This window comes from Pinus tabuliformis, chromosome 1_1 (genome assembly GCF_031772625.1).
Source record: "Pinus tabuliformis cultivar Carrire ecotype Pingquan chromosome 1_1, CPIR1, whole genome shotgun sequence".
Lineage (NCBI taxonomy): Eukaryota > Viridiplantae > Streptophyta > Pinopsida > Pinales > Pinaceae > Pinus > Pinus tabuliformis.
This window is the reverse complement of record NC_142297.1, coordinates 617614261-617641530: the sequence shown is the minus strand read 5'-3', so window position 1 is coordinate 617641530 and position 27270 is coordinate 617614261.

Here is a 27270-nt window from a genome sequence, read left to right as displayed (position 1 = left end):
ACCACCTCTGAGATTCTTGTTAGTACCATCTCGGAGCTTGGCATTATCGACAGAGCTAGAGGAGTTTTCACAGCTAGGTGGTGAGGCCAAGGAGACTATTGCAGATAACACGTAGACGCCATTGGCCAGTGTGTGTGTTGTATTCGATGGAGAGATTAAGACACCACCACCTTTTCCTCGTGACCCACCAGTGCCCTTATATGATGATGCATTTCTCGCGATTTTACCCGTTTACTAGCTTTTGACATATGTGTGTATGTATCATGATGTCATTTGTGAGACTTGGAGGGTGCACAACCCACATGACACAAACCAGGTACACACACACACACACATGAAACTTTTGACTCTTATTTTCAAATTATGCATAATTGTTTGTATTAATTTCTAGTTCGTATTATATTACATTTATATTAATAAGTTCATGATAACATGTAGAAACAACCCAACTACATGGATGAGCTTATGATCTCATCCGAGGAGGTAGTTGATCAACTAGGCCATCCTCCACCAGAGCATGTTTCCATCTCCTCCACCTCCACCTCATACTTATGTGGAGGAGAGTCACTATGTACAACCACATGGACCAGCAGTTGAGATAAACTTTTTTATTCCTAAGATTTCATCATTTTCTTTTTCTTAAGTTACACATATATATGCTAATTAATTTGTAGACTAATTATAACTTGTCCTTGCCATTTTGTACACATGCCCATATGCAGTGTTGTTGATGTCGTTGTTCTGTGGACACATGAGTGGGATGTTGGGTTTAGAGGCATTGATGATGTAGGTCAATCGGTGCAGACCCCAATCATTAAGCCACATGCAAGGGAGCATCAAACCCAAATTCATAAAACTGCCATCCTATCTGACTTGCATTTGGACTCGACCAAGGTTAGTAGATTCATATATGTAATTAAAAGTGTGGTTCAAAATCATTTATTTTGCATATTGTTTATTTTGTTCAAATAATGATCTAATTAGTTTGAATTTGAATGTGTTATATTGCATTACCAACTTATGGACACTTACTTTGCTTGATGGAACTCACATAGGAGTTTTAGTGGCACTTAGAGTGGATAATTTGTATATTTTTAGGCTCATTTCATAGGGGACATTTACATGTGATACAAAATTTTTATATTTTCATACATGGACAGTTTATGGATGTACATGAACATTGTTTAGTTTATGGATGTTTGTTATTTCAGTTTATGGATGTTCATGTGATATTTGTAATTTGTATATATTTTCATATCGATAGTTTATTAATACATGTATTCATTATTTCAGTTTATGGATTTGTATTAATATTGTTTATGAATTCTCATTAATTTTTTAAGTTTATGGATCTGTTAAAATTATTTTACTAATTTAAAAAAAATCTATATACTATAACTTTTATTAGTAAAATATAACAATTTTGATTTCCAGTTTCATAGACTAAGAAAATAAGTACAATCTTAAGTTATGATGCAAGTCACTTTGATACTTAAAATGAACTAAAATATATCATGTATCAATTTAATATTGAACATGGAAAGAATTACAAACATGCTTCATATTAGTTTGTAGAAAGTGCCTTTTAGTGTAATCAACATGTCTGCTATTACAATTCAATTTTAAAAATAAATTATTTGAATTATAAAGTAATCCATACTATAATAAAATATATATATATATATATGAAAATTATTGAGACCCGCCCATATACCATTGTATGGACAACTTTTTAAAGTATTTCAAACAATTTCTTATCTCAAGGTTCAATTAAAAAACACAAATAGCATCAAACTAAGTATTATTCGATTTAAAAGATGTAATGTAAACAACGAATAGGTTTTATTTAACATTATTTCTTTTGAGATTATCTACAAGAGCTTAGTCATAACATGATATAAGTCAATCGTATTGAAATTTAATATATAGGTCAAAAAAAATATATGACAACATTTCTATAATTTATTATCAACTTTCCTAAATTTACAAGTAGTTATCCAAGTATTTCAATCAAATCATTATGATTGAAATAATTTTTATTCAATTTTAAAAGCCTCAAATATGATTGAAATAAGTTATATTCAATTTTAAAATATGTGGAGATGTAAAAGTTACTAATACAAGTTTTATTCGATTTTATTTTGTTTGAGGTTATCTATAAAATCTTAGTCATAATGCACGCCGTCAATATTTTTTTTGTGCTTATACTGAAATCAATGCACAATTGTAAACTAATTACATTGAAATTAATGTACACCATACATCTAATTACATCAAATTATAAATCAACATGTTAACTAAAATCAGTCCATCTAATGCAAGCAATCAAATAGGATCAGAAATCAACATCTACACTAAAAAATCAATGCATCTAATGAAAACAATCAAATAGGATTAGAAATCAACATTTTCACTGAAATAAATGCATCTAATGTTGGAAACAATCAAATAGGATTAGAAATCAACATCTACATTGAAATCAGTGTATATAGCGCTAGCAATCAAATAGGATTATGAATCAACATCTACACTAAAATAAATGCATCGAATGCAATCTCAATCAAACAAAATTAGAAATTAACATATTTAATGAATTAATGCATCTAATGCAAGAAATGAGATATATTTAGAAATTAACATCTACATAGAAATCAATGCATCTAATACAAGAAATAAAATAGGATTTGAAATCACCATGTGTACACTTAAATCAATGCATCTAGTGCAAACAAATTTCTTCTTTTTCTCTCCTGCCTCCATCTATATCGATATCTCCCTCTATCTCTCCTTCTTTGTCTCTTTGTATCACCCCCAGAAACACACACACACTCTCTCCTCACACTCACACACACACACACACATATATATATATATATCTCCCTCCCTCCCTCTATATCTCTCTTCTCCCCTCTCTCCCCCTTCCATATATATGTCTATCTCCCTATGTCTCTCCTTCTTTATTTCTCTATATCACCATGCAAACATACACATTGTTTCTCCATATCTATCTATATCTCCCTCCCTCTCCCTCTCTCTCTTCCCCTCTCTCTCTCTCTCTCTCTCTCTCTCTCTCTCTCTCTCTCTTCCCCTTCTCTCTCTCTCTCTCTCTCTCTCTCTCTCTCTCTCTCTCTATATATATATATATATATATATATATATATATATATATATATATGTATTTCTTGTTACCTCCCTCTCTCTCCCCCTCCAACTCTATCTCTCCCTCCCTCCCTCTCAAGTCCTCTCCCTCTCTTCCTTTCTCTCCCACCTCCCTTTGTCTCTCCCCCTTGTCAATCTCTCTCTCTCTCTCTCTCTCTATCAAGCTTCGTCCTGCAACTTTCTTGACTATATACCCCCCTCTCTCATTCTCTCTCACACTTCTCTCCATATATCTTTCTTTGTATTTCTACCTCACCCCAAACATACACACTCTCTCTCCATCTCTCCCTTGTCACTCCCTCTCTCTCTCTCTGCCTTTCTATGTCTATATGTCTTCAACTTCTTCCTTCCTTATCTTTTCCTCCAACTCCATCTCTCAAGCTCCCTCTCTTTCTCAGAGACTCTCTCCTCCTCTCCCTCTCTCTATCTCTTACCCTTATCTCCCACTCTCTGTTGGGCATGGAATCCCCGCACAACATGTTTTGGGACTCAAAGCCCAAGTTTCGGTCAAATGTATTATAAGAATTTGCGAATTGCGGGCGCGGAGTGCGAAGTATAGGTTGAGTCATAGGGCTATCCACCCTAAGTATTGTAATGTAATGTAATGTCATGTCGGCCTACCCATGGTTTGCGTAGCCTGGGATTGTATAAATATAGCGAGGCTCTAAGTGTAAAGATAACGAATTGAAGAGATGAATACGAATGTTTCAAGCATAGAGTAAGAGTCTAAGTGCATTGGGTCGTAGTAGTAGGAAGAGGCTCTGTAGCTGAGTGCGCAGAGACCTAGTAGATTCTACAGCTGAGTGCGCAGACCCCTGCAATTGAGTGTGCAGGGCAGTGTCGAGTCTGTAATCTTCAAGAAGAATAATAAAGAGAAGTTAATTCCAATTTCTGTGCATCTGCTTGTGTATTACATTCTTTACATTTATACTATTTTGTTTATCGCGTGCACTTATATGTGATCTGGATTTAAACAGGAACGCAACAAATTACAGAGATAACCATATACACAAAGATGCAGCGGAAATAATACTTCATTTCATTAATGGAAAATACTGAAATATGCTTACAACCAGAAAATGGAAATAAACCAGCTAGGGCGATGGTAGCTTATCTCTGAGAAGAGATGTGATGGCTACATGCCTCTGAACTGTCTTACAATGAGGCTCGAAGGCCTATTTATTGTTGAGAAACAATGGAAAACCCTTAACATTCCAAAACCTAGCCCTAGGAGATGAAACGCCAAACTGTGGGCCCCGTTTGGGGGTAAGTTGGTACATCAACTTCCCGGGGTCGTAACTTTGGCATATGATCTCCGTTTGACGCGTACAATAGCTCATTAGAAAGATCTATCCGAGCACTATCATTGTTGGAACGAGCAACATCGGTCCATTCCATGGACCCATGTTGCCCCTGGATTCCCCAAAAAACGTCGTTTAGGGCCTCAAAACGGCTCCGGAAGTTCAGGACCCGAAAAACTGCTAAAAATAGTAAGTTGTGCTACAATTAAGGAAACTAAAAATGCTGAGAAGGACAATGGTGGGGGTCCAGGTGGACTTGGCAGGTGGCCACCAATATCCACGTGGATCATTCCTCCCCCCTTAGGAAGCAATGGTCCCCATTGCGTTGAGCTCCTCCATGAGATGAGGAAAATTCTGCTGAACTTGTTCCTTGGTGAGCTACTTGCCCTGCTGAAGGAGTTGGCCTTCTTTGACAACTCGATACAGTTGGATATTCTGTTGGCGAGTGTTCTTGATCTGTGTGTCCATGATCCGATCATTTGCAGCTTGTTCCATGCAATCTGGATTTAATTCTGTGGGTTTGAGCTGTTCTGCAATGTCGGATGTGTCTAGCAATGGTGGAAAGTATGGCCGAAGGCGGTCCACATTGAACACTGGGTGCAGGCCAAGGAATGGGGGCATGCTGAGCGCAAATGCATTGTCTCCCATAGCCTTAGTAATGGTGTAAGGACCATATCGGAGTGGTCTCAATTTCCGATAGGCTCCAGTAAGGCGTTCCTTTTGCAAATGCAACCAGACTTTGTCGCCCACCTGAAACTTGTGTGGCACCTGATGTTGATCATGTCACTGCTTGTACTTGGCATTTGATTTCTCAAGAATGTCATGGACATGCTGGCGAATATGTTGGATGCGCTCAATGAAGCTGGTGGCCTTAGCTGTTTCGGACTGGACATGAGCTGAATTCATGTGAGTAGCTGCAAGTGGCATGGCCACATCAATGGGGCATAGTGGCTGGAATCCCAAACCCACCCGAAAAGGGCTATGGCCAGTGGAGCTGTGAAGAGCTCGGTTGTAGCTGTGCTAAACATAGGGGAGGCTATCGTCCCATGTGCGTGGATGCTTTGAGTTATACATGCGCAGAATGTGCACAATCATCTTATTGACAACCTCTGTCTGGCCATCAGTTTGAGGATGGAAGGCTGTGGACTTCGTGAGTTTGGTGTCCAGCATTGACCAGAGACTGGACCAAAATGTGCTGAGAAACCGACTGTCCCGATCTGAGATGATAGATTGTGGGATCCCAAAGTGCACCCACACTCGTTCAAAGAAGAGTTTAGTAGTGGCTTCTGTTGTGATATTCTTCTTGCAGACCACCATAATGGCCATCTTCGAGAACCTGTCGAGGACCACAAAAACACAGTCATTTCCATGCTTAGTGGAAGGAAGGCTTGACATGTAATCCATGGAGATGGATTCCCAAGGTCGACTAGGGGTAGGCAACGGGGTATAGAGGCCGTGCTTCTTAATGGCCGGTTTGGCAATGGCACAGGCAGTACATGATCGGATGTACTTCCCAACATCCTATCGAAGATTCGGCCAAAAGAAATAATTTTGCAGTACTGCCACTGTTTTCTCGACCCCGAAATGCCCAATAGCCCGACTGTAGTGTGCTTCCCAAATCATATTGGCACACTCGCTTGAAGGAACACAAAGGTGACCGAGGTGGCATAATAGAGCATCCTGGAGGTGAAAATCTGCAACCTGCCGACCCTCCAAGAGTGTCTGGTATGTGTGGCCGAATTCTGGGTCGCTTTTGTAGAGAAGTGGCCAATCAGAAGTCTCGTGCCCACAAGAGTTGAGCACGGTGGTTAGCGCCATGATCGGTTGTCGACTAAGGCAATCTGCAACATTATTGGTGCTGCCCTTTTTATACTTGATATTCAAGTGAAACTGTTGCAGGTATGTAGACCACTTCTGATGGCGATCATTCTGCAATTTCCCTTGGGTCTGTATGAACTGCAGAGGCCGGTGGTTTGTGTGGATGACAGTTTGCTTCCCCAAAATGTAATGCTTCCATTGTCGGTAGGCCTGTACAATGGAATACATCTCTTTATCATAAGTGGGGTACTTCCGAACTGTGTCTGAAAGTGTTTCACTGTGATATGCCACTGGATGTCCATGTTGAGTAAGGACTGCCCCAATAGCATAGTCAGAGGCATCTGTCTCGACCTCAAATGGTTGTTGTAAATCTGGCAACGCGAGCACTGGTTCCGTGTAGAGGCGATCCTTCAACTCCCTGAATGCCTTCTGTTGAGATTCAGACCAAAGGAACTTTTCTTTTTCCCCGCCCTTGGTGACTTGACTCATGGGCCAAGAAATATGAGAAAACCCCAACACAAACCTGCGGTAGAAGTTGGCAAGACCTAGAAAGCTGCGGAGCTCTGTTAGAGTGGTTGGAGAGGGCCAATCCCGAATGACTTGGATCTTGGCTGGATCGACATGCACCCGCTGTTCATCAATGATGTATCCCAGATACTGAACCTGGGTCATGCCAAAAGTGCATTTCTCCAAATTGGCACATAGCTTGTGTTGCCGCAGTGTTTGGAGAACCTGTCGGATGTGGTGGAGGTGCTCTTCCCAACTCTGGCTGAAGATCAGAATGTCATCCAAGTATACTACTACAAAGGAGTTGGTGAACGGCCGCAAGATGTCATCCATTAGCCTCATAAAGGTTGCAGGAGCATTCGTCAATCTGAAAGGCATGACCAACCATTCGAAGAGGCCCTCCTTGGATTTGAAGGCAGTCTTCCACACATCGGAGGGTTCGATTGGTACCTGGTGATATCTCGACTTCAGGTCGATCTTGCTGAAATATTTCGCCCCCTTTAGTTGGTCTAGGAGGTCATCAATCCGCGGGATCGGGTACCTATTACGGACAGTGATCTTGTTCAGCGCCCGATAGTCAATACAGAGTCTCCACGTCCCATCCTTCTTCTGTACCAACACGATCGGGCTCCCGCAGGGCGATGAACTCGGACGGATGTGACCTTTCTGCAGGAGCTCCTGAATCTGCCTCTTGATATCATCGTTCTCCAGAACGGAGCGCCGATAAATTGGTCCATTGGGTAGCGGCGCACCTGGGGTCAGATCGATGGAGTGCTTGACTTGACAGTGCAGAGGAACCCCTGCCGGGGAGGTGAAGATGTCCTCGTACTCCTCCACAATCTTGTCCATCTGTAGTTGTCATGCAGAGGGGCCCCGTTTGGAGGCCGCGGCCGCTGTCTTCTTCTTTCCTTGAGGGCGTATCATCAGGAAAACAAATTTCTTGGTTTTGGAAATGATCTTACTGCATTGTTTTGCAGTAATCAAAGAGAGGGCGGCAGGTGGTGCTACCTCTGGTATCCTGAACAACTTATTTCCCAATGTAATAATAACAACACGGGGCCTTGATTCATACACAGCATGTCGCTTCCACAAGTATGGTTTTCCTAGTAATACATCACAAACTTCAAGGGGAGCAATGTCACACAATACCTCATCCGTGAATGGCTTGATGTTGTATGGAAGGCGACACTGCTGGCTCACGCGAAGATCTCGTCCTTGGTGAAGCCACCCAATGGTGTATGGTTGTGGATGTGCTGTGGTCGGTAGGCCCAACCGCTTCACAACCTCTGCCGAAATGAGGTTCTTTTGACTCCCGCTATCAACAATGAACTGTATCGGGGATCCCTTTACCCACATCTGGGAGTGGAAGAGACGCTCCTCCTCCTCTGGATCTTCGGGTTCATTTTTCTGGATCTTTGCGGTAGCAATAGTGGCGCTGGGGTTCGCATCAATGATCTACTTCCCTTTTTCATACCCCTTATTGGGTTCTGACTCAGAGTCAGAACATGCATCTGATTCTGAAACCTTTAGCTCAGCCACCAGTGACTGCTTGGCCCGACACTCACTTGTGTTGTGAGTGGAGCTCTTATGGAACTCACACCATTTTCCAGTGTCCTTTCTCAGCTTCGCGCATTGTTCTTTGCTTGCAGCTTCGGCTGGTTGTCTTGGGCTGTCCCGCCTTGGCTTTGTCCTTTGTTCTGTGGTTTAGGGGCACCTTTCCCCTGCTTTGGATTCGCAGATCCAAAGTCTCGCTTCTTTTGTTTAAACTTCTGCTCGACCTTGACGGCATACCGGTATGCTGCGCCGAGCGAGGGGATGTTTAGGAACTGTATTTCTTCCTGGATGTACTTGTGCAGGTAGCCACGATATTTGAGTATCAAATGTTGCTCCAAATCCTTGATACCCAACTTTGTGCGAAGGGTATGGAAAAGATTGGTGAACTCTGGCACGTCTTGGTCGCTTCCCTGCCGCAGCGTGGTCCACTTTATGTATTCATCCTCATAGCTCCCGACAGGGTAGTACTGCTCCTTGATGGCGTCCCGGAACGAATCCCAGGTGGGTGCGGCTGAAAATAGTGAGCTAGTACTTTCATCCTTCTGCTCGCAGTAGGTTTCCCACCAGTCCTTGACGTGGGGGGCTGCTTTGAGGAGAGCAAAAACAATCTTTTCCTGACTCGAAAATTCATGAACAGAAAAATAACCCTCTAGCAGATTTAACCATTTATCTACGGCATCTGCGTCTATCTAACCCTCGAATATGGGGATTTCAAAATTAACTTGTACCTTAAAGGGTGTGGCGTTTCTAGAGTAGCTGCTGGAAGCCGATGCGTTGCTTCTGGGTAGCCGCTGAAGGATCTGGGCAAAGTTGTCCATCATCGCGTTCCGTTGTCGCTCGAGGGCTTCTTCGAGCAAGATTTTGATGGGATCTCCTGCTCCCTTGTCTTTCTTCTCGTCTGCCATGGGAGGTCGTCGGGATTTGCGAGGCTGATCTGGAAAAGGTTCAACCAGTTCAAGCCCTAACTCCTTATATCCCGACCTTGTTGGGGACATGCAAAGAAAAACAGAGAAAAAACAGACCGCTCTGATACCACTGATCCGGATTTAAACAGGAACGAAACAAATTACAGAGATAACCATATACACAAAGATGCAGCGGAAATAATACTTCATTTCATTAATGGAAAATATTGAAATATGCTTACAACCAGAAAATGGAAATAAACCAGCTAGGGCAATGGTAGCTTATCTCTGAGAAGAGATGTGATGGCTACATGCCTCTGAACTGTCTTACAATGAGGCTCGAAGGCCTATTTATTGTTGAGAAACAATGGAAAACCCTTAACATTCCAAAACCTAGCCCTAGGAGATGAAACGCCAAACTGTGGGCCCCGTTTGGGGGTAAGTTGGTACATCAACTTCCCGGGGTCGTAACTTTGGCATATGATCTCCGTTTGACGCGTACAATAGCTCATTAGAAAGATCTATCCGAGCGCTATCATTGTTGGAATGGGCAACATCAGTCCATTCCATGGACGGTCCATTCCATGGACCCATGTTGCCCCCGGATTCCCCAAAAAATGTCGTTTAGGACCTCAAAACGGGTCCGGAAGTTCAGGACCCGAAAAACTGCTAAAAATAGTAAGTTGTGCTACAATTAAGGAAAATAAAAATGCTGAGAAGGACAATGGTGGGGGTCCAAGTGGACTTGGCAGGTGGCCACCAATATCCACGTGGATCAATATGATTGTTGGATATACTGTTAATTATCACTAATCTTACACATATCAGTTAAGTAACTGAGTAATAAGAGATTAAATAGCAAGGAACTTGGGTATGATACGGATCACGCCCCGGGTAGGGCTGCATGAAGGCAACCTCATAGGTTGCAAAGGACTAATAGGTGCACGTAGCGACATGTGCGCAGGGTCAAACCGCGGACTGCCAGAAGCTCATCAGACATCCCCAGGGTGCGAAACCTGGTTCTAGCACCATCCCATACTACTTCGGGTGAGACCTCAGTCCGCGCTCCGCGGAATGTCACCGAAAGGGCCATTAGTACTCGTATTTTTTTAGCTAAATCACCTCTGAACCCGGGTCAGGCAGATACAAGCCAACAAATGGTTCTATTGCGGGGACCAGGATTTGCATAAGGGATGTCCAATGTCGTGCCACTGGAATCCAACAAAGAAAGAAATTGAAGAGTGGTTGGACAAGAAGATTCACGAGTTCACGGTGTAGGAAAACATGAATCCACAAGTATCTAAGGAATAGTGGCTGGAGCACTACTTGTATACGGAAATCCATGAAATTTTCTTTGCATCCATTCCTTCTGAGCTGTATGAATGGATCGCGAAGCTAGAAGATAGTCAGGGAAGGTGTAGGCTCGACAGACCAATCATGTGGACTATGGAATTAGTGCACAGACTAGAAGCATCAGGAGATAAGATCGCCCGAGCTTTGGACCATTGGCTCGACCGAATTATAGAGGGATTTATCATTGAGATCACGGTAGACATGATCGTTAGCTACAGTGAGGTTGAACGACGTTTCCTCAAGGGACTGTGAGGTAAGTATATTAAATATTTGAACACTTGGATTAAGATGCTATTGTGGGAAAAGCAAGTTATGCGAATAAATTAATGTTTGGGGCTACGCGAAGTGGGAAGATCTACAGAAGCGGAGGTAGTGAAGAATTAGAAACCAGTCCCTTAATTTCACCCTTGGGGGAAAGCAAGGAAGAGCTCACGAAAGTTTCTCCAAGAAACGCGGTTAGTCTGATAAGGCAACGCATTCCATGTTTACCACCTCCACCCACACCACCACCTGCCTCACCCTCCTCACCCCCATCTCCACCCACCCCACCTTTTCCACCACCACAGTTCAGTATGGCGAGTGCGATCAAACTAGTAGTATTCAGAGGAGTGGGGAATGAAGATGCAGACCAATTTTGGTTCGTGGTAAGAGCAGTATGGGAAGCACAAGGCTTCGTGTATGACAATATCAAGAAGGCTACGCTAGTGAGCGTGTTGAAGGATCGCACATTAACATGGTACATCAAGCATTCTAATCACCATCCAAATGCAGGAATCGCAGAAATCCAGGCTGCGCTGAACAGGGAATTTAGCAAGCCAAAGTCATAAACACAATCAATCATTGGGTTTAAGGAGATCGGGATGTTCCCGGGCGAGACCCACTGGGATCTGGACCAAAAGTTGAAGGGTACGATTCGTGAAGCCAATATGACTTTGACGAATGGACAACACCGCACATGGTTTGTAGCGTCACTTACGCCGCACTTAAGGACGACGCTGTCACAGAAAAAACTTTCCACCCAGGCCGAAGATTTGGAGATGGCGATGAGATTGCATGAGACCCCTATACAAGACCCTGGGCTAGGAGTCCAACAAATCGACGCGTAACTGTAAAATCTGTTTTTAGAGATGCAGAGTTGAAACAAGACAAAACACCTCAGTCGGAGGCACGCAAGGAGGTATGGTGCATAAAATGAAAAGGCTAAGGGCATGAAAAGGACCATTGTTTAGTGCTCACAAATTACTTGGTAGGAGGAGGGTTGATGCCGTTAAGACCTGAGGCACAGGCAGGACCGAGCGCGGCACATGCATTATGGTGCGCGATCTGTCAGGTAGGAGGAAAACACACTACAGATAATTGTCATCTATTGCAGAAATTGTTTTGTAATTTTTGCAGGCCGGTAGGCCACGATGAACGCACCTGCAGAAGCTACGAGCTAATGATGGATCATATTCTTGCCTATAGGATGCAGACTAAAACACGAGCCCTCGACCCAAATGGAGGGATGGCGCACGCTGGATTTCAGGGGCGCGGTCAAGGTTGAGGCGGAATGGGACCAGGAAGGGGTCGCGGACAACTAATTTGTTACAATTGCAAAGGGTTAGGGCACTATGCTCATGATTGTACAAACCCGACAAGGCATCATGTTTGTACTATACTCAGTTTGATCGTGAGGCAGAAGGCTACAATTCATTGATAGTGAGGATGCGCGAAAAAGGGGTACTCCAACCCCCTCCGACTTAGAATTTGCAGATGATGAGGACTGAGCCACGCGAAGAAGACCCAAATGTAAACATGATGCTCAGGAGTGGTATGACCACGATCGATGACAAAGGGAAGCAGCCAGAAGAAAGTGCGTGGGCTCGCAAGGCTCCTATAAAGGAACCCGAATTTGATTTAGAATACGCGAAGGAGACATTCATGGAAGCTAAGAAGAGCTTCATGGAGGCCTCCACTTCAGGTAGTAAGGATCAACTAGAACCAGGGATGGATCATTCAATGCTCACTACTTTTCTGGAGACATGCATGAAACTGCTATGCGACAACAAGGAAATAAAAGGACTGCAGGAGCTTATCACTAGGTGCATGGGGTTAGGAGAACCACACGTGGTTCAGAAACTTGGGAAGCATCCATTGCGCATAGGAAGGGAAATGAGGTTGACTGCACAAATTAGAGAGTATGAAATGGGTCAAGTAGTCCTAGATCTCGGATCGAACGTGAATGTACTACGAAAACAAACATGGGTACGCATGGGCAGACCCGCGCTACAATGGTCTCCTATTCAGTTACGAATGGCGAACAAAAAGAAGATTTTGCCCATGGGAAGATTGCAAGGGGTAACAATAGATATTGAAGGTGTGAGCACGCAGGTGGATTTTGAAGTGAAAGAGATTATCGATGACAGTAATCCCTATCCCGCGCTACTAGGAATATACTGGGCCACCAATATGAACAGAGTCATAAATATGAAGAAGCGCAAAATGATCTTTGAGAAAAAGTCACTATGTGTAGTAGTACCACTAGATCCAGTTGAAAGAGCGCGATACACTGAACCGATGCGCAACGATGATAATGATGACGATATTGATTGTATTTACAAGATAACTGCGTGAGAATAGGATTGGGTGAATCTGACTGCAGATGGAAGAATTTCGTGGGAGAGCGAAAGCTCCTGCACTTCAGATTCAGACAAAGAAGTAGAGCGATGGCAGAATCAGTTGCAAAAAGTAACAACGCTTAATTGCAACATGATGGTTAGATCGCTACAAAGTGTGACAACAAAAGCAAGTGAACTACCAACCTATGATGGGTTGACAACGGTGGATGAATTCCTTAGCAAATTTGAAAACGCAATACCAGAACAATAGCGGTTCGATACTCTAAAGTGGGCACTGCGCGTGACGCCCGCAAGATGGTGGGGTATGCATAAAGTAAGTTTTGAGGACTGGTGCGGCTGCAGAAGAATGATGCGCCTACGATTTGGGAAACCACGGATATGGCTAGTAGATAAATATGATGGACGAGATGATCCACGCACACAACTCGTGAAATGGACCACAGTCTACGAGGAAGAGCCACAACTTGAATGGGTACATTTATTCTACCATACCCTGGATGTTATACCCATGAATTAGTATATTGAGACGGAGCTCTGCCATCGTACAAGCGAATGGGATGTCTTGTGTGAGGGATTTTTGTTAACCTTCACGTTTGAAGATCGTTGGCCAGATACTGTTGACGATGCGCTAAAGGCATTAAAAGCCACTATCTTCAAAATACCACAAGAGCTAATGGAATTACTTCAGCCAGAATGGGCGACATAGTTAAGCTGCGCACTAGAGTGTTATAACATAAATATTGAGGAGGATGATGAGGACCCACGAAATATTAATATTCTAGAAATGGAAGGCTTTCGCAAGGTTTGAGGACCATCAATTGAGGATCCTGACATCACCACACCGCTAAAAATAAAGCAGGTAAACATTGGAACGGAGGCAGAGCCAAAATACGCAATGCCTGGGCACTATTGGGATGATGCCACAATGGATAAAGTCACTGATTTACTCCGCGAATACCAAGACCTGTTCCCAACCAAAATTACAGACTTAAAAGGGATCGTTGGCGACTTAGGGATGATGAAGATCACCTTGAAACCCGACGCGAAGCTAGTTAAGCAGTGGCGTTACCGCTTGAATCCGAAGTATAAAGAGAAGGTGCATGACGAATTACACAAGATGCTCGCAGCCAGAATTATTGAGCGAGTGGAAGAATTCGACTGGGTGAGTCCTATGGTAGTAAAGGAGAAGAAACAGAAGGGTGAAATAAGAATATGCGTGGACCTCAGGAAACTGAACGACACCTGTGTACACGATCCATTCCCGACACCATTCACAGATGAAGTACTAGAGAATGTTGGCGGTTAGGAAGCATACTCATTTGGGGATGGGTTCTTAGGGTACCATTAGATCAAGATCGCGCTAGAAGATAGGAGCAAACCGACCTTCACAACAGAATGGGGCTGCTTTCAATACAGTGTTATGCCATTTAGACTGAAGAACGCACCAACTATATTTTCGCACATCATTGTGGCCACGTTCAAAGAATACATCCACAAGTTCTTGGAAGTCTATCTGGATGATTGGACTGTCTTTGAATTAGTTAAGCACCATGTAGCAAGCTTATGCTTGATGTTGGATACTTGCCACCGACACCAGATTTCGTTGAACCTTAAGAAGTGCACATTCCTTGTTCCTTTTGGAAACCTTTTGGGACATGTGGTATACAAACAAGGCCTGATGGTGGACCCTGCGAAGATTGTCATTATCCTAAATTTGGAAGCACCACGAAGTGTTAAACAACTGCGCGCTACCTTGGGGCACACTAGATACTATAGGAAGTTCATAAAAAATTATGCCCAAATAACAGTGCCGATGGAAAAGCTATTGAAAAAGGATGTTACATATTGTTGGAATGATGATTGCATGAAGAGTTTGGATGTCCTGAAGGGGAAACTGGCCTCCGCTCCAATCCTGGTCTTCCCAAAATGGGATGTGGAATTTCATGTACATGTTGATGCATCGTGTATTGCGCTGGGAGTTGTACTCACACAGGAAGGTGCGGAGGGCGTGGATCACCCAATCGCGTTTGCAAGTCAGAGATTTTCCAAAGTATAAAAGAACTATTCCACCACTGAGCGCGAGGGGTTAGCGATGGTGTACGCGCTCCAAAAAACCAACACTATCTACTTGGAGGACATTTATCGACCTTCCACATTGAAATACTTGGTGGACAAGACTGTGTTGGGGGGGCACATATGCAAATGGCTCTTACTATTCCAAGAATATGATTTTAAGGTCATAGTCAATCCGAGATGCTTGAATGCAGGAACAGAGCACCTGTCACGAATTAAGACAGGTGAGGAACCAACAAATTTGGAGGAGGGACTACTTGATGCACAACTCTTTGCAGTGTACGTCGTGGACAGACACTTCGAAGATATAATCCATTTTCTAACCACAGGGACTGCACCGAAGGAATACTCAATCCAATAGAAGAAGGAGTTGGTGGTGCGTGCGGCAGACTTTTCTGTCATCGTTGGGCACCTCTACAAAATGGGTAATGATGAGATATTGCGAAGATACGTACCTAAGTTTGAATGAGGATAGATCCTCGTGGAAGCACATGGGGGGACAGATACTCACAGAAGCACATGGGGGTGCTGCAAGAGGACACTATGCAGGACACAAGACCGCACAAAAGATTCTTTGCAGAGGGTTATGGTGGCCGACCCTACACCAAGATTCAAAAGCGCACTGTAAGGCCTGCGATATATGTCAAAGGACTGGAAAATCATCACGAAGGGATGAGATGCCACTAAATCCACAAATGACACTACGGTCATTTGAAAAATGGGCAATCGACTTTGTGGGATCGATCAAACCTCAGGGAAAGACGAGTGCGCACTACATCATCACCGCGACGGAGTACCTGACACGATGGGCGGAAGCGAAGCCAGTCAAGGACTACACGGTTGCCACAACTGCTAAGTTTTTATTCGAAAACGTGTTGACACAATTTGGTTGTCCGAAAATCTTAATGAGTGACCGTGGAACACATTTCCTGAATGAAACCATCAGCGCGCTCACAGAAGAGTTCCAGGTGTATCATCAGAAAAGTACACCGTACCACCCGCAAGCTAATGGGACAGTAGAGGAATTCAACAAAATATTGGAGACTGCGCTAACCAAAGTATGTAATGCACAGTGAAACGACTGGGACCTGCACGTACCTGTCGTATTATGGGCATATAGGACAATGTGCAAGAAATTGATGGGACATACACCTTTCCGGTTAGTCTATGGCACGAAAGTTGTCATGTCGATGGAATACATCATCCCTAGCCTGCGAATAACAGCACTCACAGGCATGACGGACTGTGACGCTCTAGAAGAAAGGCTTCTGCAATTAGAAGAACTCGAGGAAGAATGGTTTCTGACTGAATTTCATCAGCAGGCACAAAAGCAACGTGAAAAGGCCTGGCACGAACACAATATCAAGTTGCATACCTTCAAGGTAAACGACTTAGTGTTGTTGTGCGATAGTAAGTTTGAAAAAATTCTAGGAAAATTAAGAATGCACTGGCTGGGACCATACGTGGTTAAGGAGGTCACAGACAGATGCACGGTCCATCTAGTCAAACTAAATGGAGAACCCTTCCAGGAAAAGTAAACGACAGTCGCTTGAAACCCTACACGGGTGGGCCAACTCTTTGACTAACCAGCCGAAGCACAGTCTTCGCGACCCAAGGAGCCGGACAAAGGCACGGGACTATAAACACACGCAACAGATGCCGATACCAATGTAAGGACACAATTCAAATACAGATGATTCGGAAGAACGCACGCAACAGGTCCATCAAACCGCAGAACAGTGCGTCGCGGACCTCCGAGCAGTACAGGACCAGTTGGAGGGACTCCGCACCAAGATCACCGCACCAATTGAGTGACTTGAGGACAAGTCACGATGATTGTGTTGGGGGCCTGTTGGGCACGGAATCCCCCTACAGCATGCTTTGGGGCTCAAAGCCCAAGTTTTGGTCAAATGTATTGTAAGACTCCGCGAATTGCGGGCGCCGAGTGCAAAGTATAGGTTGAGTCATAGGGTTGTTCGCCCTAAGTATTGTAATGTAATGTAATGTCATGTCGAGCGACCCATGGTCCGCAGAGCATGGGATTGTATAAATAGAGCGAGGCTCTAAGTGTAAAGATAGCGAATTGAAGAGATGAATACGGATGGTTCAAGCATAGAGAGTCTAAGTGCATTGGGTCATAATAGTAGGTAGAGCCTCTGCAGCTAAGTGCGCAGAGGCCTAGTAGAGTCCGCAACTGAGTGCGCGGACCCCTGTAGCTGAGTGCGAAGGGCAGTGTTGAGTCTGTAATCTTGAACAAGAATAATAAAGAGAAGTTAATTCCAATTTTTGTGCATCTGCTTGTGTATTACATTCTTTACATTTATATTGTTTTGTTTATCACGCGCACTTATATGATTGCTGGATATACTGTTAATTATCACTAATCTTACACAGATTAGTTAAGTAATTGAGTAATAACAGATTAAATAGCAAGGAACTTGGGTATATTATGGATCGTGCCCCAGGTAGGGTTGTGCGAATGTAGCCTCACAGGTTGCAAAGGACTAATAGGTGCGCGTAGCGATGTGTGCGTAGGGTCAAACCGCGGACCGCCAAAAGCTCATCAGACATCCCTAGGGTGTGAAAACTAGTTCTAGCACCATCCCATACTACTTCGGGTGAGACCTCAGTCCGCGCTCTGCGGACTATCGCTGAAAGGGCCAATAGTACCGGGATTTGTTTGGCTGAATCACCTTTGAACCTGGGTCAGGCCCATACAAGCCAACACACTCTCTCCTCTATATTTTGACATTTAAAATATTATGTTTAAATTATAAAAAAAATAATAAATAAATAAATAAAAATAAAAATTGTACAATAATTAATTTTTTTTATATAGTACATATTTAAAATGCATGATTTCAAATGTGTGTTGTATATTCACCTGGAGGGAAAATGATAATTTTCCATGGAAATATTATCTAAAAGTTACCAAAATATTAATGTTCCACCTATCTCCATTAGAGATACATAGAGCGCTTCATGTCTTCCAATTGAATCTGTTTAGGTTATATTTATTTATGTAGCTTTAGGTTATGATTACTTCAAGATTTTAAAAATATTATATATTTTATTATTTTAGATTTATAAAAAATTAGGTTAAATAAAATTAACATATTGAGTCAACTTATATGACTATTTTTGTGTTAATGACTCTTTTGTTGATGCCTACATCGTATATAACAAATTTATATTGTATTAAAGTTAATATTATTATATTAATCTCGTCTGGCATCCCTGGAGGAAAAGCTCCTCAATCCCCACAATATAACCTTCCATCATGTAAGAAGAACAACGAACCAGGTGGCAGATCGGTTGGCAAATCAAGGAGTGACTCAGTCGATACCTTATTTCTCGGGTTCATTGGATATGGTTGAAAATGATCAACTCAAGAAAGATTGCATCTCTCTGGTGCAAAAAGACCTCCCTCTCCCGGATGCGGGTGTTAATGACGCGTGAGGGGCATGTGGCTCGTCACATGGGCAGCTGTCAGCCCGGACGAGCCACGCCACACCAGTACGCAGGCTCCTTAAATTCGCCGGAAGGTGAAGCAATGGGCTCGAAAGGTAAGGTTCGGACGCCATTTTTCGCGGAGGGTGATGTCGTTGGAATGTCCAGTCCAGTGCAGGCGCCATTCAATGCGCTGCAACATTCGAGGAATATGGATGTTATTAAGTTTGAATCCCAAACCACTCTTCCGCATTCCTTCAAGCAATTTGAGTGGGTGTTGGCAGAGGCAGAACATTCTCTGGCCCGGTGTAAGGTTTCTCAGGGGAATTCTGTTTTGGGAGGCAATTGTTGGATGACCAGAGAACGGCTCAGGATGAGCAGCCGCAGAGGAGGTTCAAGGGGTCGTTCAGCCTCACAGAGGCCTGACATTTCGCCTTCCTCTTCAGTGGAGATCACCTCAGAGCAAAATAGGCCTCCGAGCAGGCTTGCCGGACGCAGCAATGTAAGAGGCAGCGGGGGAATTCAGGAGTGTGGTCACACGGAACACCCGGCCATTCGATACCGAATCCCCTGCACATTGGCGAACAATACCCTCATCGTTTCGGTCACCGTGGAGCATTGCAGCAATTTACGGGGGCGTCTGGAAAATCTGACGGTGCCGAGGGTTGATATGGAAGCTCCCAATGTCGACTTCAGGCGACCAATTCAGGAGGATGATGCCGGCCCTAGTGAACCTGTTCAGCGGAGCTTGCGCTCGGACGCGGAAGATTCGAAGAAGCTTAAGGGTCCAGCAATGGACGAGCCTCATACCACGGATGAAGACTAACTTTGCAGACGCTCTGTCTTCGCGGCAAGGAACGCATCTCTCTGACTATTTCATTTTGCTCACTTTGTATGTTTGTTACTGGGTTTATGTCTACCGTGTCGGTCCATATCACCACAGTGTCAGTCTACGTGTCAGTCTACATGTCCACAGTGTTGAATTATGTATCCACCGTGTCGAATTATGTATCCACCGTGTTGAATTATGTATCCACTGTGTCAACCCATATGTCCACCATGTTATTTCTAAATGTCGGATATGTCAGAAGGAAGGTAAACTGGTCTCTCTCAGTGCCAGTTTTGCTATGATTGGTAATTCATGGGGAAAATCTCTCTGAAGGAACAGGGCCTCGGCCCAGATGTAAATTTTTGCTGTAATTTTGGCATTTTTGTAATATAATTAGCTCAGTTTTATCGAGAAAAAAAAATATTATTATATTAATCCAAAATTAATAAATTTAATATTAACATTGAAATATATTAATATGAAATTTTTTCTATTAATATCAAATTTCATATTTTAATTTAATAATAACAATAACAATTTTTTAATATTAATATTAAATTTAATAAGGTTTCTACATAACATGCTAACAAAAATTGTAATAAATTTTGGAATTTTAAAAGGTGGTAAAAACATAAAATTTACATCTTTTTTTATTCTAAAATCTAAATTATGGGATTCACAATTTTTTTTCTAGAGGCTCGATCGATCCATAGTGTTCGATCGAGCCCCTGTTAACCACGTAAATGAATTGATCAAGGGTTTAGAGAAACCTCGGTTAAGCTATTTGAATTTGAAATTTAAACGCTCATTCAAGCCTCTGAAGTCCTAAAATCCACAATTTCAGCACCCGTTTTGCAAAATTTCCTGCAACACCATTTTGTAACCTAGCGGACTTAGGGCAAAAATTGTCCTTAGGTGGTGGAATTGATCATGTTAGATTCATGAAGGAATCCTCTATCCAATGGCATATGATTTTGATATTTTTGAATTCATATGATATTTTTCATCTAATTTGTTTTAAACATAATGCTTGAAATTTTTTTGAACAATTTTAAAGAGGTTGAATAAAAAATAAATATCATAAAATTAACACAATGAAAATATTTCAAAAAATACGACTATCTTCGTTTATGAGTCCTATTCAAAAGGGTTCTCTTGGTCTTTCAATTTTTTTAAATAGTTGTAAAAAACCTTACGCGAACACATATGTTTGCAAAATCCAATTAAAATATTACTTCGCCAACTTTGAAAAAAAAATCATAAAAAAATAGAATTGTAATATGAAAAACTTAGCTCTCTCCGTGTGTGTGTGTGTGTCTATATATATATATATATATATATATATATATAGATATATATATATATATGTATGTATATATATGTATACATATTTTAAATTACACATTTCAGACTAACTTATGCTACATGAACACACGCGTACCTCTTAAGGTGTGAACATTTACAAGAACAAGCATTTCATTTAATGGAAAATTGACATATTATACGACACTAATTTTTTTTGCAAAAAAAATCATTAGGACAAAAACATAATTCTACAATTTATGTTTTTACTCCGAATCAAAATTGACAATGCTTATATGAATTTAGGAAGGCTTTAATTCAATAAAAGAGGAAAAACTTGAAATTTCATTGCCACATTTGGCCCAAAAATGTAACCCATATTCATGAATTCACTCTTGATTCCTTAACTTTTTCCACTCTCAAAGCATCAAGATGGATGACAAATAATACAATTATACAATATAGATCATACCTCCCCATTTTGGGAGGATTTTGGTACCTAAAATCTTCTATTTAATGAGGTGAGGAAAATTTTCCTTGACCTTCTCTAAGGTGTGCGATTTAGTTGTGCTTGGAAGTTGTCCTTTCAACCCAATATTCCAAAGGTCATGTTGCCCTTTACTTGTAGTTCTATACCTCTTCTAAACAATTATATCCTATCACAACTTTTCTTAATCATATAGTGCCAAATCCTCTACAAAATATTGGACTTGTTCCTCTTCCTCATCTAACATGGAAGGCTCATAGAGTTCCAAATTTTCTACATTCACCACTAAGTAAAGGTGCATATATGAGGATAGACTGAGTCTATAGGTATTATATCTCACCTTCTCCAGTATCTCAAAGGGACCATATTGTAGAGCCTGATTTTCTTACCAAGACCCTATAGCCTCTTGTTTAACTGTAAGCTCTATGTACCACCTTAAACGACTTCATTGTTCTATTTTGATCATGCCTAGCCATGTATTTTTCCTATGATTCCTATTGCAACTTGTGTACCTTTAGATGTATTTTCCTGATATTCTCAACAATTTGTTTCTCCCTTAAGGCATCCCCATATGATCCTCCCTCACTCCTCCTTATTTCCCACATGCAATATCCAAAGGTGAAGGTGAAAAATACTGAAAAAAAGTTTCAAATGGGGATTTATTAGTAGAAGTGTGGACTAATCTATTATAAGAGTGTTGTATATATCAGATTTTCATCCCAAGTCTTCATATGTTTTTTATTATAACCCCTCAAAAGTTTCATCGGTTCTGAAGATGAAGAGATTTTCATCAGCAAGGTTTTCAAATGGTTGTGCATATTTTAGATTCATCTCACAGGTATAGTACATTATGTTTCAGGAAATATAATATAGTTTTCTTGCTCCTCCTACTCAAAATCTAAAGACAAAGAGATTTTATTTGATCTCTTACTTTTGTTTACTCTTCCCTTCAACACGTACACATTGTCCAGGGTTATAACAACCTTAGAAATCACTCCCTTTGATCCTTATTTCCTGATGCAACAACCTTTGGAGTTTAAGATCACTTCCATGCCTCCATCTACCATCTGAATTGTGCTCAAGATATTACGCTTCATGCCTTCAACTAGCAATACATCAACTGCATTTGTCTTCTTATAACCAAGATTTGCCCTACCTTTTCCCAACACCTTAGTATGTGTATTATATCCAAGAATAACTTGGCTATCTTTGGTTTTCCTCAAGAAGATGAAACTTCTCTTATCCCCTGACATATGATAGGAACATTGGTTATTAATGTACCATTGATCATATTCATCAAATGTGCATATGGTGATAACACAATTCACTTTTTCCTCCTCCTTCTTCTTCCAAACTATGGTAGGATGCTTCTTGGCATGTGCATTCTCCTCTAGTTTTCTACCATGCCTACTCTAGATTTGCTACTCCTTTTACCTAATCTAGCTTTGAGAAACTAGACAACTTGTCGATCGCCGATGCCACGTGGAGGAGAGAGAAGGAGGGCAGTCCACCTTTATTTTGCAAGCATTTCCTTAGTTAAATTGTTTTAGCCCTCCCCCAACGATAGAAAGTTATATTGTAGATTGGCCCCCGCAAAATCTTGTGAACCGTGGATAATCCTTAAGCATGTGCCCTGAGACCCCACCAATTTTCGATCACCGATAAAAGTTGTGCCCAGACCCGCCGACTGCTGATATATGATATCAGCGGTCGACGGATCTCTGCTTTTCATTCTGCCACTTCTTACCTACCATCAAGCCTTATTTGTGATTGTGATAAACCTTTGGGGTCCCGATTGCGATTTACCTCCACACTTAGCCATTTTCCTTGTTTTCTGAGTTTTTCAAAGGAATTCTTCAATAGGGTCTAACTTTTGATCCAGGAACCCTTTTTTGGACTTCTATATACCATCAGAAATATTTTTCCGAGAACTACGTAATGGAGAGGGTCCCATCTAGCTCTGATAGCTTCTGTGGCTCAGAATTTGGCATCAAAATTCACTGCTATTTGGCTTGTTAAGCAACTGATGACTGATAAAGCAGTGAGTGACAACATTGGCTCCTACTAGGGACAGTGCCTTGCTTGCAAGGTGCTGAGAACCTGCAGACTAGTATCCTTCACCATTGAGCATGGAGTCAATAATAAATGCATCTTTGTAATCAGCAAAATCTCCATGGGACTTTCCTCCTCAATCTAGAATGTAGAAAATACAAATTCCAACAACTGAAAAGTAAATGCTCAGCTGGTGAACTTATTTATGTACAATATTACTTATGCAGGGTGCTTAATTCAGCTAAGCATGTTCAATTTTCCAATAGAACTAGGCCATCATAAGAGTATTGTACGACATGCCTTCATACTGCTAAAATCTAAAAACGTAACAAGCATTCACCATGAAAAATATGAAAATAAGAAGCTTTGATGCCCACTCTATAAATAACCCACGCTGGTAACCTAAGAATAGGGTCATGTAATCAGCTATAGGGTCACATAAATGACAAGAGAAATTTGCAGCTGGCTCTTTTTCATAGAAATTCCACTGACCAATATCTTCTTGGTTAGGGCAGCTACAAATACTATTCAACTCCTCAGCCTTATATTTTTTAATCAAAAATTGTTGCTAGAAGATTTCTCCCCAATTGTTGGTAAACGGATCCATTTGACAATCCATGACCATCTTATCCTCCTGAGAATCATACACATCATAAATAGGAGGAGGTTCTTGAACTTGTGCTCTAGGTGAAGGATGTGCATTGTAAACTAGTGCATCTTCTTTATGTGCATCTTCCCATGACTGGGATTGTTGTAGTTCTGCATCGTTCGACTTCCCACTAGAGGCATACTCATCATAAGAACGAGGATCATCAAATTCGACTGAATAAGATCTCTAAGGGTTTATTTTCAGCTCGATGATGCTTCCTTCTATTCTTTCTTAACCACTAGGCAATGCTTCCCGATGTGAGTGTATATCTTCTTGCCATGGAGTCTCACAAACATCTTTAGCATGATCATTACTCTCAAGGATATTTTCGACATTAAAATATGTGCAACAACCTTCAAACAAATCTTTGGTGGATATGATCTTTTGCAATAAAGATGGAATGCTTTATGAAAACATTTTGGGGAGGATATGCCGCCACAAGGTATTGTTCTATACCAAACTCTAAAATTTTCTTCTAAAGAGTACATGAACAATTTCATTTGTGTGTCTTCAAAAATAATACCCTGCTGCTCCATGCATTCATGAAAACCCTTAAGGTGTTGGTCCAACCTTCTATCTGTGTTTCCACTAAATCTAGGAAAATAAGTATTAGATTCATGAAATGAAGGGGCATGATTGGGATAACCAGCAATAGAAGAAAAATTCAATGGGGAAAATTGGATGGCTAGAAATGAAGGAATGGACATTTTGAAGAGCCCCTAGGTGAGTGATCTCAGTTTTAAAGGTAGGGGGAGCTTTCAATTGTTGTAGCATCAGAGTGAGTATGAGGCTGCTTGAAAGCTAGAGCGATCAAATAGAGAAATGAACAATGGAGTTGCCAAGATGTTTACCATAAAATTGAAATAGTGCAGTCGCCAAGGTGAGATATATTTAACCCACACTTCCCTTGCTCACCTAACAGAGGGAATGTAAAAATTTGTCATACCCAAGAAAAAATATTCTAATTCGTTCCCTAGCAACGGCGCCAGAAAGATGTTGTCACTAAATCTTGCACCATGCAGCACAAGTGCAACATTAGACAAGAAAGCTCCCTAGAGACAACCTCTAGGTTGATTGTAGACCAGTGCCTAGGACATCTTAAATAGAGGAGTGCTTGTGAGGTTATATGTGAGGGGGTTGCAACACTCCAATTGTCACGTAAAAAGTAATAAGAGGGGGCTTGGTTCAATTAGCTTTAAAAGAGGTATATTCAAGCCGATTCATGGATCCAAATGCTGCGGGTATATGGAGCAATCTAAAAGAGAAGTGGCTTCTTCTTCTGGTGGCCTACACATGGAAATGAGACAGCTTGAACTAAAGTTGAAGTGGTGAAGGAGAGGGGGAGGAGAAGGAGGAAATTAGGTGCAGAGGGTTGTGACAACAGAATATTCAACCACTAATTTCCAGCAGAAAGTGGAATTCGATGGATAGGGTTGTAAGAAACACAGAATCCTAAACCATGGTTTTCTGATGAAATGATAGAAATAGAGGGAGTTGATTTTACAGTTTTAGGCATGCATAGTAATGGGTATAAATCTTTGTTCAACACTTGAGGTAAGTTTGAGCCACCACATGTACTGTAAGCTACTCACAAGCATAATTAACTCTGAAGGATTATAGGTACTACATACATATAAATAACAGAAGTAGTTATGCAGTCTTGCACGATACTATCTTCTATTTAGCAGTGAAGACAAATCCATTAGTTAGCAAGAAACATAACAATTGTCTTAATACTATTTCAGAGAAGAAGTACACGATGAAATGAGGTTACAAAAGGGAAAAGTTACTGCACATTAATCATGTTAGGAATCAACAAGAAAATATCATTTAACTCCAAGCGTCCAATAACTAGTCCATACACTCAGCAATGATATCATTGAAACCCCCATGAATAAGCAAATTAGAACCAAAATGGCATCACGGAGTTAAACCCTCCCGTTAAGAAATTATGGAGCCCCTTTTATAGATTAATTCCCCCTATTTATAAGAAGAGGGGAAGATCATGAGTTACAATCCAAATATCTCAGAGTACAGGGCTCCAGTTGCCATACTAGACTAGTTGTGCCAACCTCTGTCAGGCTCTGCTACCACCTACCTAAAGATTACAACAAATATCGAATCCCTTTCTTGGAAAAATACAGAAATAAATGCAGGGAGAAAGAAAGTTGAGAGAGGAAAGAGGAGGTTTCCCCTTGTTGCTTCAGTGGAGGCCTTGAATTGAGCCATGTCCCTGCTGTCATCAGGCTTCTTTCATCTTTTTGAGGTAGTTCACTTATGCCTTGGATAGCTTCTGTCAATTCCTTTTAAATTCTTTCTGCGCTGGCTTATGGAGGCATGTTGTAGTTTGAGTCCTTCTATGAATGTGCCCATACCTTCATTAACCATCCCAGCTTCTGACCCATCCATATTTTAAAACTTTGTGTAGTCCTTTTAGCACTATGGTTGCCTTATTTTGTAATGAACAGTTGTGTGGTCACGGGCCTTTAATGTTTAAAACAAATGAATAGGCAGGCACTTTTGATTTGCTCTTAGGCCCCTTTTATTACAACCCCCTCTGTAGTTTTTCGCATGTGACTAGGAGCTGGAACCAAGGGCCCATGTGTTTTGGTGCTAAAGCTCTCAATGACTATGTGAGGGGGCCTTTTTCTTTATATCTCATAAGTCCCTCATTAGCCGATTTCCCGGACCCGAAATATTTATAGATCGCAACTCATAATATATCGCATCTCGGGCCTTTCCATATCGCAATAGCAATCGCTGATAAGCCCAAAATTAGGAATCTTCGATCGCCGATAAACCTGCTGACAACATCACTACTACGTCATCACTGCCATGTGTCACCGGAAAGAACCCCATAGGACCTTAAAAAATGCCAAAAACGAGTGACACGTTTCCACCAACCACATCATCATTCGTATGTACCACATCATTGCTTACATCAGTTGCCATGCCCGCTTGGTAGACCAATCAGAGGTTGCCACGTGGCCCCTTGGAGGAGAGATAAAAAGGTTAGTTGGGCCTTGTTTTTGCAAGGAATTCCTTTGTATTTGGTTTTCTCAGTCGCCTGGTGATGCACCACTTTATTTCACTATCAGCGATTTGCAGGTGTTTTTAAGTTGAAACCCCGCTGACTCATCGATCATCGATGCCACGTGGAGGAGAGAGAAGGAGGGTGGCCCACCTTGGTTTTACATGAATTTCCTTTGTTAA